Raw genomic sequence first — 13,149 nt, 5'->3', positions numbered from 1 at the left:
GAACTAGTATTGAATTTCTTTTTTTTAAATTTGAGAGTCTTGCTCTGTTGCCCGGCCTGGAGTGCAATAGTGCCATCTCGGGTCACTGCAACCTCTGCCTCTCAGGCTCAAACGATCCTCCTGCCTCAGCCTCCCAAGTGGCTGGGACTACAGGTGTGTGCCACCATGCTCAGCTAATTTTTATATTTTTAGAGATGGAGTTTCGCCGTGTTGCCCAGGCTGGTCTTGAACTCCTGGGCTCAAGTAACCTACCTACCTTGGCCTCCCAAAGTGCTGGGATTACAGGCATGAGCCACCACACCCAGCCAAAAATTTTTTATTCGTCATAGAAAATTGACTATAAATCAGGAGTGTTTAGCATCTCCTAACTAACCTCTTCATCAACTCCCAACAAAGAACTCTTTATTTCAGCCAGACAACTTCTCACTGAACCAAGAAAAGACTTTCTTTAGTGCTCTCACCCATGGAAACTCAAATTATTATCTTATTATTATAAATTATCACTTCATCTATATTTCCTAAATATCCCAGGCAAAGTTCCCTGAACTCTCTTCTCTATGCTTTCAATAATTCATTCATACTTCTATTATAGTTTACATACCAAGGTTCTTCACTTCGCGTCATTCACTTAACACAGGTACAGCAACTATGGCTTGCAGGCCAGTCACCTGTCATTGTAAATGAAGTTTTACTGAAGCACAGCCATACTCACTCATCTAAGAATTGTTTATGGCTGCATTCCTACAGCAAGGCGCTAAGCAGTCTCAGGAGAGACAACATTGCCGGCAAAGCCTAAAACATTTACTGTTTGGCACTTCAAGAAAACATTTGCCAACCCCTGATCTAACACAATTCCCCTGAATCTCTTTCATAGCAGTACACAGAGCTTCCTTAACTCACTGCATGACTGTAACATAATTTATCAAAATCTCCTAATAAAGGACATTTATATTGTTTCCAATCTTTCACTATCATAATGTTAAAACAAATACCCTTAGCATGAATAACTCCCTTTTATTTTGAAAAATTTTACTTCCCACACTACACTAATGTAGTGGCATAAATAACTTTCACATGCAGAAATATATGTGTAGAACAGCTTCCCTTAAATTTAACTTCAAGAATCAAGATATGCATTTGTTTTTTGTTTTGTTTTGTTTTGCTATGAGACGGAGTCTCGCTCTGTCGCCCAGGCTAGAGTGCAGTGGCACGATCTTGACTCACTGCAACCTCCGCCTCCAGGGTTAAAGCAATTCTCCTGCCTCAGCCTCCCAAATAGCTGAGACTACGGGCCTGTACCACCACACCCAGCTAATTTTTGTATTTTTAGTAGAGACAGGTTTCACCATGTTAGCAAGGCTGGTCTTGAACTCCTGACCTCAGGTGATCCACCTACTTCAGCCTCCCAGTGCTGGGATTACAGGCGTGAGCCACGGCGCCTGGCCAAGATATGCATTTGAATTTTGACAAATAAGCCACATTGTTCTACATAATTTTTTGCTAATTTATTCTTCCACCAGCAACATATTTATGTTTCCTCACACCTTCACTAATAGTTATCTTTTAAATCTTTGCAATAGAATAAGTAAAAAATGGCATCTTAACATGGTTTTTATATTTGCATTTCCTTATGAGATTGAGTGTCCTATATTTCTTTTTATGTGATCTATTTACAGCATTTGTCTACTGGGTTACGAATGCTGAGTGGTTTTTCTACTGTGTTATTCTTCTAGATCTGTAAGCACTTGAAATCTTGGCTTGAAAGAAATACGAGACACATACCTGTCTTTGGTCTAGGAGAACTTTCAGGATGAGGGAGAAATCTATCTTTAGTCTCTAAACTACCACCTGCACTATTTGGCAGTCTACATTTTCTCCAATTTCCTCCATTTTCTTTTTAAAAATGAGTTCTCCTAGCTAAAAGAATATTTTCATGAACTATAATTTACATTATTTAAGTAGAAAAAAAATGCTTCTTTAAAGCTCAGAGTATTTTTTTCCTAATGCCCAACTATATAAAAGAAAAAACAAATTCAACTAGTCAGTAGTGCATCAGTATCTTTTTGGAGTGTTTGTGTATATATATTAAAATGCAAAGACGTAACAGATTTTCCCCCACAAATCACTTCCAAGTCTTCTAAAATTGAATGGGCTAATGAAATTAAGATCTAAAAAATACAGTCCAGCAACTTTTAGACTCAAAAAATGTGATTTTACATGTTAGCCTTCCTTCCAGATAGGATGCAAACTTAAGAATCTATATTTCCTTACCTACTATAAGCTTTACAGCACTGAATTCTTATATTTAAATGATTAGACATTCACTTGGAAAATTTTTTTTTAAATCTCAATACATACTGATCTGACCATCAGTTAAGAAGTTATTACATTATGTTTATGTTCATACGTGAGAAAAAGGTTTAAACCTTAAGCTCATTCTTTAAATTAAAAACATATATATCGTAAATTTCAATGAGCAACTGCTCACTAGTGTTCAAATCCTATTTAAAACAAAAACAAACCAGAGGATATGAAAACAGCATTTCCTTAATTAACAGACTCTATACAAAAGCAAGTCAATCTGTGGCTTCAAAGCTGCTTGTGCTTGCAAACTCAGGCATATTAAAAACTCTAAACATAGACACATTGGAGAAACTGATATATGTGTTTCCTTAGGAAAAATATTTTAATGACCACAAATATAGTTAATTCTACACATATTTCATTAAGTATATGATCTGTTTTTTTTTTTTTTTTGAGATGGAGTCTCGCTCTGTCGCCCAGGCTGGAGTGCAGTGGTGCAATCTTGGCTCACTGCAAGCTCCACCTCCAGGGTTCATGCCATTCTCCTGCCTCAGCCTCCCGAGTAGCTGGGACTACAGGCGCCCACCACCACGCCTGGCTAATTTTTTGTATTTTTAGTAGAGACGGGGTTTCACTGTGTTGGCCAGGATGATCTCAATCTCCTGACCTCGTGATCCACCCGCCTCGGCCTCCCAAAGTGCTGGGATTACAGGCGTGAGCCACTGCGCCCGGCAAGTATATGATCTTCTATAGGCAGTTCAATTAGAAAAGGCCTTCGGTGAAATTAAAACACACACACACCCACACACACAATAAAAGGCTAGCTGACATAAATTTGTGTTAACTCGAGCCTGAGTATAAAGACATTAAATTCCCCATGTACTTACTGTAGCATAAACAGAGTCCTAGAAATTTATCTGAAAGACACAAAGTTGACCAGAATTTATCTAGAATCAACCTGGGTTCTGAAGGGCTACAATTAATGACCCTTTTCTTCCTTTTTTTTTTTTTTTGTGACAGAGTCTCGCTCTGTTGCTGAGGCTGGAATGCAGTGGCTCGATCTTGGCTCACTGCAACCTCCACCTCCCGGATTCAAGCGATTCTCCTGCCTTGGCCTCCCAGGTAGCTGGGATTACAAGTGCATGCCACCACGCCCAGCAAATTTTTGTATTTTTAGTGGAGACGGGGTCTCACCATGTTGGCCAGGGTGGTCTCGAACTCCTGACCCCAAGTGATCCGCCCACCTCGGCCACCCAAAGTGCTGGGATTACAGGCATGAGCCACCACACCTGGCCTAATGCCCCTTTTCCAGGCTCTAGGGTTTATTTATTCTGGCAAAGCTATGATTTTAATATGGATGCAGCCTTTACTGTGTTTTATTAGGTTTCCTGTTTAGGTTTTTTTGATAGCTCACCTTATCTACTATAAGGAAATCAATCTAAATCAAGTAAGTAAAACAAATAGCATACGAAGAAATGTAACAAAAAAAAGTGTGATAGATATTACATTTCAGTGTATTTCATTTAAAGTTTATATATACCTATCCACTTTTATAACAATTACTTTCAGGAAAGGAAACTGGGTAACTGAGGAACAGTTATGAAGAACGGTTATGGAAAGGAGACTATATATCCCTTGAAACCTTTTAAGTTTTAAATCCTGCAAAATGTTTTACTTATTCAGAACGGTTTTAAATTATTTTTATTTAAAAATAACCTATTAGTACCAAAGGACGAGTTAATTCATCCTTTCCTCACCAGTTTACATTTTGTGAAGTAATAACAATGGAAAAGGAACAGTGTGTGCTAGTTCACTAATTATCTTATAATTATCTAATAATGCCATGCCCTTTTAGTATTGCTGACACTGTTATACTAACTAATGGTATCATACATGATTCTATAATCACTGAGTATAAACAAAGTCATGTTTTAAGTGCCAGAAATGATGTTGATATAAACATTTCACATTCAGCCTCCAACATTCACTCAAACTTTGGTACATTTCTATTAAAAGCCTTATCAATTAAAACCTACAGATATTTCAGCAACAAGTATTTCGAATTTTGAGGTATACCTGGACTTTATTGAAAGTATTAAACTAGTATCTATTACTTTATAAAGCAGGGCACTGAATATATCGAGAGAGAATACTAGCTAGAAACTTTAAGAATATAACATCTTTTTGGAAACAACGATGTTTATTTAAACGATTATTTACCATGACCAAGTGGAACTTATCCCAGGAATGCAAGGGTGGTTCAACACAAGAAAATCAATTGATGAAATATATCACATTAATGGAAGAAAAAACATATACATCATCTCAACTGATGCAAAAAAGATATTTGACAAAATTCAGCACTCTATCAGAAAAACCTTTAGAAAACTTTAAGAAAATTTGGCTGGGCGTGGTGGCTCACACCTGTAATCCCAGCACTTTGGGAGACCAAGGTGGGCAGATCACTTGAGGTCGAGTTTGAGATCAGCCTGACCAACATAGTGAAACCCCGTCTCTACTGAAAATACAAAAATTAGCTGGGTGTGGTGGTGGGTGCCTGTAATCCCAGCTACTCGGGAGGCTGAGGCAGGAGAATCACTTGAACCTAGGAGGCAGAGGTTGCAGTGAGCCAAGATTGTGCCACTGCACTCCAGCCTGGGTGACAGAGCGAGACCCTGTCTCAAAAAAAAAAAAAAAAAAAAAAAAAAAAACCCTAAGAAAATTCTTCAACATGATAAAGGGTATTTATGAAAGTCCCACAGCTACTCAATGGTGAAAGACTGAAAGATTTCTCCCTAAGAACAGAAACAAGGAAAAGGCATTCAAATTGGAAAAGAAAAGGTAAAAACTACCTCTTTTTGCATAATGTGATCCACAAAGTATCCCTAGGAAAGCTAACAGAGCTAATAAAGCAAGATTGCAGGGTACAAGATCAACACACAAAAATCAGTTGTGCTTCTACTACATTAGCAACAAAAATTCTGAAAAGTAAATTAAGAAAGCAATTCTATTTATAATAGCACCTAACACAAGGGATGTCGAATCTTTTGGCTTCCCTGGGCCACACTGGAAGAATTGTCTTGGGCCACACATAAAATAACACTAAAAACAGCTGATGGGCTTAAAAAAAAAAAAAAATCCTCATAATGTTTTAAGAAAGTTTACGAATTTATGCTGGACCACATTCAAAGCTGTCCTGGGCCGCATGCAGCCCACTGGCCATGGGTTGGACAAGTTTGATTTAAAAGAATTAAATACATACAAATAAATCTTTATAATTTTTTTTTTCTTGAGACAGAGTCTCACTCTATTGCCCAGGCTGGAGTGCAATGGCACGATCTCAGCTCACTGCAACCTCCGCCTCCTGAGTTCAAGCGATTCTCCTGCCTCAGCCTTCCAAGTAGCTGGAATCACAGGCACACGCCACCACGCCCAGCTACATTTTGTATTTTAGTAGAGACGGGGTTTCACCATGTTGGCTAGGCTGGTCTTGAACTCCTGACCTCATGATCTGCCTGCCTCGGCCTCCCAAAGTGCTGGGATTACAGGCATGAGCCACCACGCCTGGCCACATACAAATAAATCTAACCAAAGTGAAAGACCTATACACTGAAAACTACAAAACACTGCTGAGAGAAATTAAAGCTCTAAATAGATGGAAAGACATACTGTGATAATGTGTAAGATCTAACACTGTTAAGACCTCAGTACTACCCAAAGCAATCTATATATTCAGCACAATCCTTAATCAAAATTCCAACAAACTTTTTTGTAGAAATGAAAAAACCTGAAATTCACAAGCATTACAAGAGGTCCCCAAAATAATCTTGAAAAACAACAAAGGAGGCCTCACACTTCCTGACTTTGAAATTTATAAAGCTACGGCAATTAAAACAGTATGTTATGGCATAAGGACAAACACACAGACCAATGAAACAGAATATAGAGTCCAGAAAAAACCCGCATATATGGTCCACTAATTTTCAACGAGTCTACCAAGACCATTCAATCGGGAAAGGACAGTCTTTTTTTTTTCTTTTTTAACAAATGTACTGGAAAAACTGGATATCCATATGCAAAAGAATAAAGTTGGATTTTTACGTTAACCACATATAAAAATCAACTCAAAATGGATCAAAGACCTAAACTTGGGAATTAAAACTATAAAAACTTTAGTTTATTTTAAAATTTTTTTCTTTTTAACTTTAGAGATAAGTCTTTGCAATGTTGCCCAGGTTGGGATGCAGTGGCTATTAGAAGTGCAATCACAGCACACAGCACACAACACCCATGAACTCCTGGGCTCAAGCAATCCTCCTGACTCAGGGACTACTGGTGTTTGCCACCATGCCCAACCCAAGTTTTTTTTTTTTTTTTTTTCGGTGTAAGTAACCCATACCAAGTATTTCTTAATGTTGCAAAGATATTCCTACTACTCTGATGCAGGAAAAATATTAAAATCATCAAACATAAAATAAAAGGTGAGATACATATGAAACTTCAGAAAGCAGTAATATTCCTACATTGCCATATTTCTAGATGCAAGGCTTATGGACAAATAAGTGATTAGCAGAAGCAGCTAATACATGCAAATATATTAGAAATTAAAATCACTTAATGATTCAGTCAGTCAGCACCACCCCTCTCCCCACCCCCCAGCCCACTAGTGGCCTAATAAGACTAAGGAGAAATGATTTTTTTCTGGTCATTAATATTACTTTATTGTCTACTATTCCTTTACATACAATGCCTGGCATTCAATAAAAAAAAAATTAAGAAACATGCAAAGAAGCAAGAAAATGTGGAACTCATAAGGAAGCCTTCGAGAAAACAATTGCACAAACAGAATGTAAGAATCATCAGGTAGGGATTTTAAAATAATCATGAAAAGTACGTTAAAGCATGTAGTGCAAAAGGTAGATCATGTATACAAAGAGGGAATTTGGGTACAGAGAGAGTATATGCATAGGGGTGTGCATGTATATGTAACTGCTAGAAATTTTTTAAAAAATCAAAAAAAGAGTATAAGAGATAAAAAAAACTCTTTTTTTCTCTCTTATTAAAAAAAAAAAAAAAAAAAAAAATTCTTTTTTTTTTTTTTTGAGACGGAGTTTCGCTCTTGCTGCCCAGGCTAGAATGGCATGATCTCGGCTCACTGCAACCTCTGCCTCTTGAGTTCAAGGGATTCTCCTGCCTCAGTCTCCCAAGTAGCTGGGATTATAGGCGCCCGCCACCACACCCAGCTAATTTTTTGTATTTTTAGTAGAGACAGGGTTTCACCATGTTGGCCAGGCTGGTCTTGAACTCCTGACCTCAAGTGATCCACTCACCTCAGCCTCCCAAAGTGCTGGGTTTATAGGTGTGAGCTATCACCTCAGGCCAAGAACTCTTTCAAAGGACTTATCAGCAGATTAGCATAGTAAATAATCAGTGAAGTTGAAGTTAGGTTAACAGAAATTATCCAAACTATACCATAAAGGGCTGGGAGGAGAAGGAGTGTGTGGAAAGAGTCATGTGAAACCTAAGAGATGACATGAAATGGTTTAATACTTAATATACATGTAACCAGAAGAGAAAGAAGTAGAGGAAATGATAGAAAAATAATGTGAAGAGACATAGCAAAGAATTTCTGAATTGATGATATAGATCTACCTAAACCCCAAGACATTAGCAAACCCTAACCAAGATAAATACAAAGGAAACCACATTTAAGACACCTCACAGTCAAACTGCTAAATAATAAAGGTGGAGGCAGGGTGGGGAGAATGGAGAGTAACTGCTTAATGGGTATGAGGTTTTATTCCGGGTTGATGAAATGTTTTGGATCTACACAGTGGTGGTAGATGTACAATACTGTGGAAGTACTGAATGTCCCTGAATTATTTAAAATGATTACTTTTGTTTTATGCCATTCACCTCAATAAAAAACTGAGGGAAAAAGACATAAATATATAATTCTCAAAAAAAAACATGTAACATGACCCTTTAACATATGAAAATGTTCAGTTTCACTCACCATAAGAGAAATGCAAATTAAGACTATGCCAACATACAATTTCCCACCCATCAGGTTGGCAAAAGGTCAAAAGCTTAAAACTACAGTATTTGTCAGGGCTGTGCATAAACAGGCACTTTCATACATTGCCAGTAGACAGACAAAACAATGCAACCCTTATAGAAGAATATAGTAATGACTGTGGCAGACAGACCCTGTAGTGGTGCTCCCACGCTCCCTACCTCCTGGTCCCCATGTCTCGCTTCTAACCAACAGAATATGGCAAAGTTGATGGGATGTCCCTCCTGTGATTGCCATTATTATTGAGACAGGGTCTTGCTCTGTTGCCCAGGCTGGAATGCAGTAATGTTATCACTGCAACTTTGAACTCCTGGGCTCAAATGATCCCCTTGCCTGGCATCCACCTCCAGAGTAGCCAGGACTATACAAGTGCATGCCACCTCACCTGGCTAATTTTCAAATTTTTAGTAGAGATGAGGTCTCACTATGTTGCCCAAGTTGGTCTTGAATTCCTAGCCTCAAGTGATTCTCTAATCTTGGTCTCTCAAAGTACTGGGATTATAGACATAAGCCTTGACACCCAGCTCTATGACTGTTCAACACTGCAGGATGGTTGACAGCTTGCTTGATCTAGACACCCTCCTTGCTGGCTTGATGAAGTGGTCCTTTTGGGAAAGACAAGGAACTGTGGGTTGCCTCTAGGAGATGAGGCAGGCTTCCAACTGACAAACAGAGAGCAGCTAAGACCCTCAGTCCTACAGCCGCAATGAAAACAATTCTGCCTCAGTACTATAACTGCAATTAAACAAAATGAAATATGAGTGACAGATTCTTCCCCAGTCAAGTCTCCAGGTGAAAATACAGCCCAGCAGACACCTGGATTGCTGCCTTGTAAGCTCCGGCACAGAAGAACCAGTTAAGCCAAGCCTAGACTCCTGACCCACAGAAACTGAAATCAATGTGTTATGCAGCAATCCCACTTCTAAGAATTTAAATGAAAGATACTCTCCTGCACACATACCCGATGAAAGGAACTATCTGACGATTTTTCTGCTAGCAAACGTGAGCTTCAAGCTCTTGATGCCGAACACTGTACATCCTTGACTATTTGAGATGTGACTGATTATCACTTATATCTGAGCTCAGAATGTACATTAATATGTTGGGTCAGTTAAGAGCCCAGGTACTGAGGGTCTTCAAGTTTCTGGTTTTTTTTTTTTTTTCTTTCAGATAGCCTTGCTCTATTGGCCAGGCTGGAGTTCAGTGGCATGATCTTGGCTCACTGCAACCTCTGCTTCCCGGGTTCAAACAATTCTCTTGCCTGAGACTCCCGAGTAGCTAGAATTACAGGTGTGTACCACCATGCCCAGCTAATTTTTGTATTTTTAGTAGAGATGGGGTTTTGCCATGTTAGCCAGGCTGATCTCGAACTCTTGACCTCAAGTGATCCATCCAGCTTAGCCTAAGTGCTGGGATTACAGGCGTGAGCCACCACACCTGGACAGGTCTTCAAATTTTAAGAATTTTTTAAAAATTAGAGCTCTATTTTTCTTCAGAATGATCCATGCCCAAATACAGAACCATATGGACAGTGGGTTACAGAGTTTGCATGGCAAAGTTCAAGTTGTTACACTGTGTTTTTAAAAAATCTTATCTATATGTACTGTTAAATCAGAGACCATCAGATCTACTTATCAGAACCAGGAAGATAGATTCTTCAGAGCTATTTCAACTGATACTTGTTTTCCTCAAAACTTGGTGGACTGTCGGGGAAAGGGCCCCACAATTTTTTGTCTTTGATATTAGCTCCAATTCTCATAAGTATATACAGGCCCTATAATTGCAGCAGAAAAAAATGCATGATGGAAAATTTCCATAATCCACGCATTGAGACCTGAAAAATCATCCTTACTGGGTATAATTTATTATGGTGCAATTAAGTGCCAACTGATATTTCTCACCATGGACTGGTCAGGAACTGCTGCAAAGAAAAATAAACAGATCCTTCTGCATTATTTATATTCTAAAATTCGGTAAGGGGAAATCAGGAGATATTACTTCTGAAATTATATTATGGATTTTTTAAAAGATTATCAAATAAAGTTATTTTAAAATAAAAATTAGTTATACCTCCAATAATATAAAAATACATATGCATAAAGTTATTAATTTTAGCATTATGTATAATTGCTAGATACTGCCAACTACCTAAATAGCCTAATGTAGGAGAAAGTTGGTTGAATAAACTATGATACATCCAAGTAACAGAGTAATCTTCAGCTGGGAAAAAAAAAAAAAATGACTGAAGATCTCTGTGAACTGATAGCATAGCTACTTCCAGGATACACTAAGTGAAAAAAGCAAGGTACAGAATAAATGTATCGTATATTACCTTTTGTGGATGACGAAAGAGGGTAATTATAAAGAAAAACAAAAAGACCAGGCACAGTGGTTTATGCCTGTAATCCCAATATTTTGGGAGGCAGAGGCAGGAGGATCACTTGAGGCTGGCAGTTCAAGACCAGCTGTTCAACATAGCAAGACCCCTGTCTCTACAAAAAATATTAAAAAATTAGCTGGGTGGCTGAGGTGGGAGGACTACTTGAGCCCAGGAGTTTAAGGCTACAGTGAGCTACGATAACACCACTGCACTACAGCCTGGATGACAGAGCAACACTTTGTGTCAAACAAAAAGAGAGAGAGAGGAAAAAAAAAAAACACATCTACTTACTTTTTTTTTTTTTTTTGAGACGGAGTCTCGCTCTGTCACCCAGGCTGGAGTGCAGTGGCGCGATCTCCGCTCACTGCAAGCTCCACCTCCCAGGTTCACGCCATTCTCCTGCCTCAGCCTCTCCGAGTAGCTGGGACTACAGGCGCCCGCCACCACGCCCGGCTAATTTTTTGTATTTTTAGTAGAGACGGGGTTTCACCGTGGTCTCGATCTCCTGACCTCGTGATCCGCCCACCTCGGCCTCCCAAAGTGCTGGGATTACAAGCGTGAGCCACTGCGCCCGGCCTACTTTCTTAAAAAAAAAACAAAAAAAAACCCCAAAGAATAAAAGGATGAATAAACAAGATGCCAATGATATTGATTATCCAAATGGGGTACAGAATAAAGGGAGGGAATAAAACACTAGGAAGCTGGGGATTAAAGGGAGAGCTAATTTGGGAAAATTGCAAAGAATAAATTCACTATACAACCTTAGTCTAAGGGAAAAATAACTATTAGCAAATCCCGAACTCCTTTTAGTAGGTTTCTTTTTCACAGAGGTATGGATGAAGCAATTCTGAAACCATTCTGTGTGTACTGTAGACAACTGGGTGAATAAGTAAATGTATTGATGTTAGAAGCGAGGTAAACAGATATAGAGAAGAGGGAAAACCAAGGACAACCCTAAAGAGTTGGGACTGGAATTAAGAGTTATCAGTATGAACCACAGTAAATTATGAAACTTGAATATAGACTGTAAATTACCTAACAGTATTCAGGTTTAAATTTCCTCAATGGTTTCAGACACACACATACATAATGCAAGGGAAAGAGGAAGGGAGGGAAGAAGGAAGAGGAAACAGTAAAAGCAAATGTGGCAAAATGTTAAAAACTGGTGAATTCAGGTAAAAAGTATAAGTGAATTCAGGAGGTCTCCATATAATTCATGCAATTTATCTGCAATTTTAAAGTTACTTCAAAATAGTTAAAATAGCCAGGCATAGTAGTAGGTGTCTGTAATCCCAGCTACTCGGGAGGCTGAGGAACAAGAATCACTTGAGCCCAGCAGGCAGAGGTTGCAGTGAGCAGTGCCACTGCACCCCAGCCTGGGCGATAGAGTGAAAAATAAAAATAATAAATAAATACATAATAATAAAATAAAATGTCCCAACAAAAAATAGAGAGAAGAGACACATATGTATGGAAATTTCTGAAAGCATATACTCAAACATAAAGTCGTCAATCAATAAGGAGGCGAAGGAGAGGAGGAAAAGGAGCCTCTCTAAAAGATCTTTAAATAAGACTGAATTCCATCCAATAGCTTTCGTTAAATATATACCCCTAAATCAGGCGTTCCTAACCTGGGACTGAGGTTAGGTGGATTAAACTCTACCCATCAAGAGGTCTGTGGATAGAATTCACTGAGTCTCTGAAGGAACGGGAAAAAATGACATTTTAATTTCAGAAACTGATTTTTTTTCTTCAATTATGGATGCAGGCAACAAACAACAATAGTTTTAGCAATACCTATGACTTTATCACGAAGAGAAATCACACATATTTTCACTTCACATTAGCTGAAGTTCTCAAAACAGTGTATATCCCATTCAGCATTTTCATAATACAGTAATTACACTTGCAGCTAAATTGTATTTAAAGTGATATATGAATTAAAAAAACATGCATCACAAATTTACTTTTTAAATATTTTGATAACTGTATTTCAAAATCATTGTTTTCTTTGTAATCATATGCACTTAAATTTATTCACTTAAAATTGTTATTCTGGGCCAGGTGAGGTAGCTCACACCTGTAATCCCAGCACTTTGGGAGGAAGACCCAGGCAGATCACTTGGGGTCGGGAGTTCGAAACCAGCCTGGCCAACATGGTGAGCCCATGTCTCTACCAAAAACACAAAAATTAGCCAGGCATGGTGGTGTAAGCCTGCAGTCCCAGCTACTTCGGAGTCTGAGGCATGAGAATCACTTGAACCCAGGAGGCAGAGGTCACAGTGAACCAAGACCATACCACTGCACTCCAGCCTGGGCAAGAGAGTGAGACTGTCTCAAAAAAAAAAAAAAAAAAAAAAAAATTATTCTGAAAAGCAGACCATGGGCT

General features: G+C 38.6%; 1 protein-coding gene across 2 annotated transcripts in view; it reads right to left on the bottom strand.

Annotated features, from left to right (window-relative positions):
• The window catches only part of CARNMT1 (carnosine N-methyltransferase 1), a 48,131-nt gene that overhangs the window by 22,363 nt on the left and 12,619 nt on the right, over positions 1-13,149 (bottom strand). The gene's annotated exons all lie outside the window — the stretch shown is intronic.

The sequence above is a fragment of the Nomascus leucogenys genome, chromosome 1a (assembly GCF_006542625.1).
Source record: "Nomascus leucogenys isolate Asia chromosome 1a, Asia_NLE_v1, whole genome shotgun sequence".
Lineage (NCBI taxonomy): Eukaryota > Metazoa > Chordata > Mammalia > Primates > Hylobatidae > Nomascus > Nomascus leucogenys.
The sequence above is the reverse complement of the archived record's forward strand: the minus strand, read 5'-3'. Positions and strand labels throughout refer to the sequence as shown.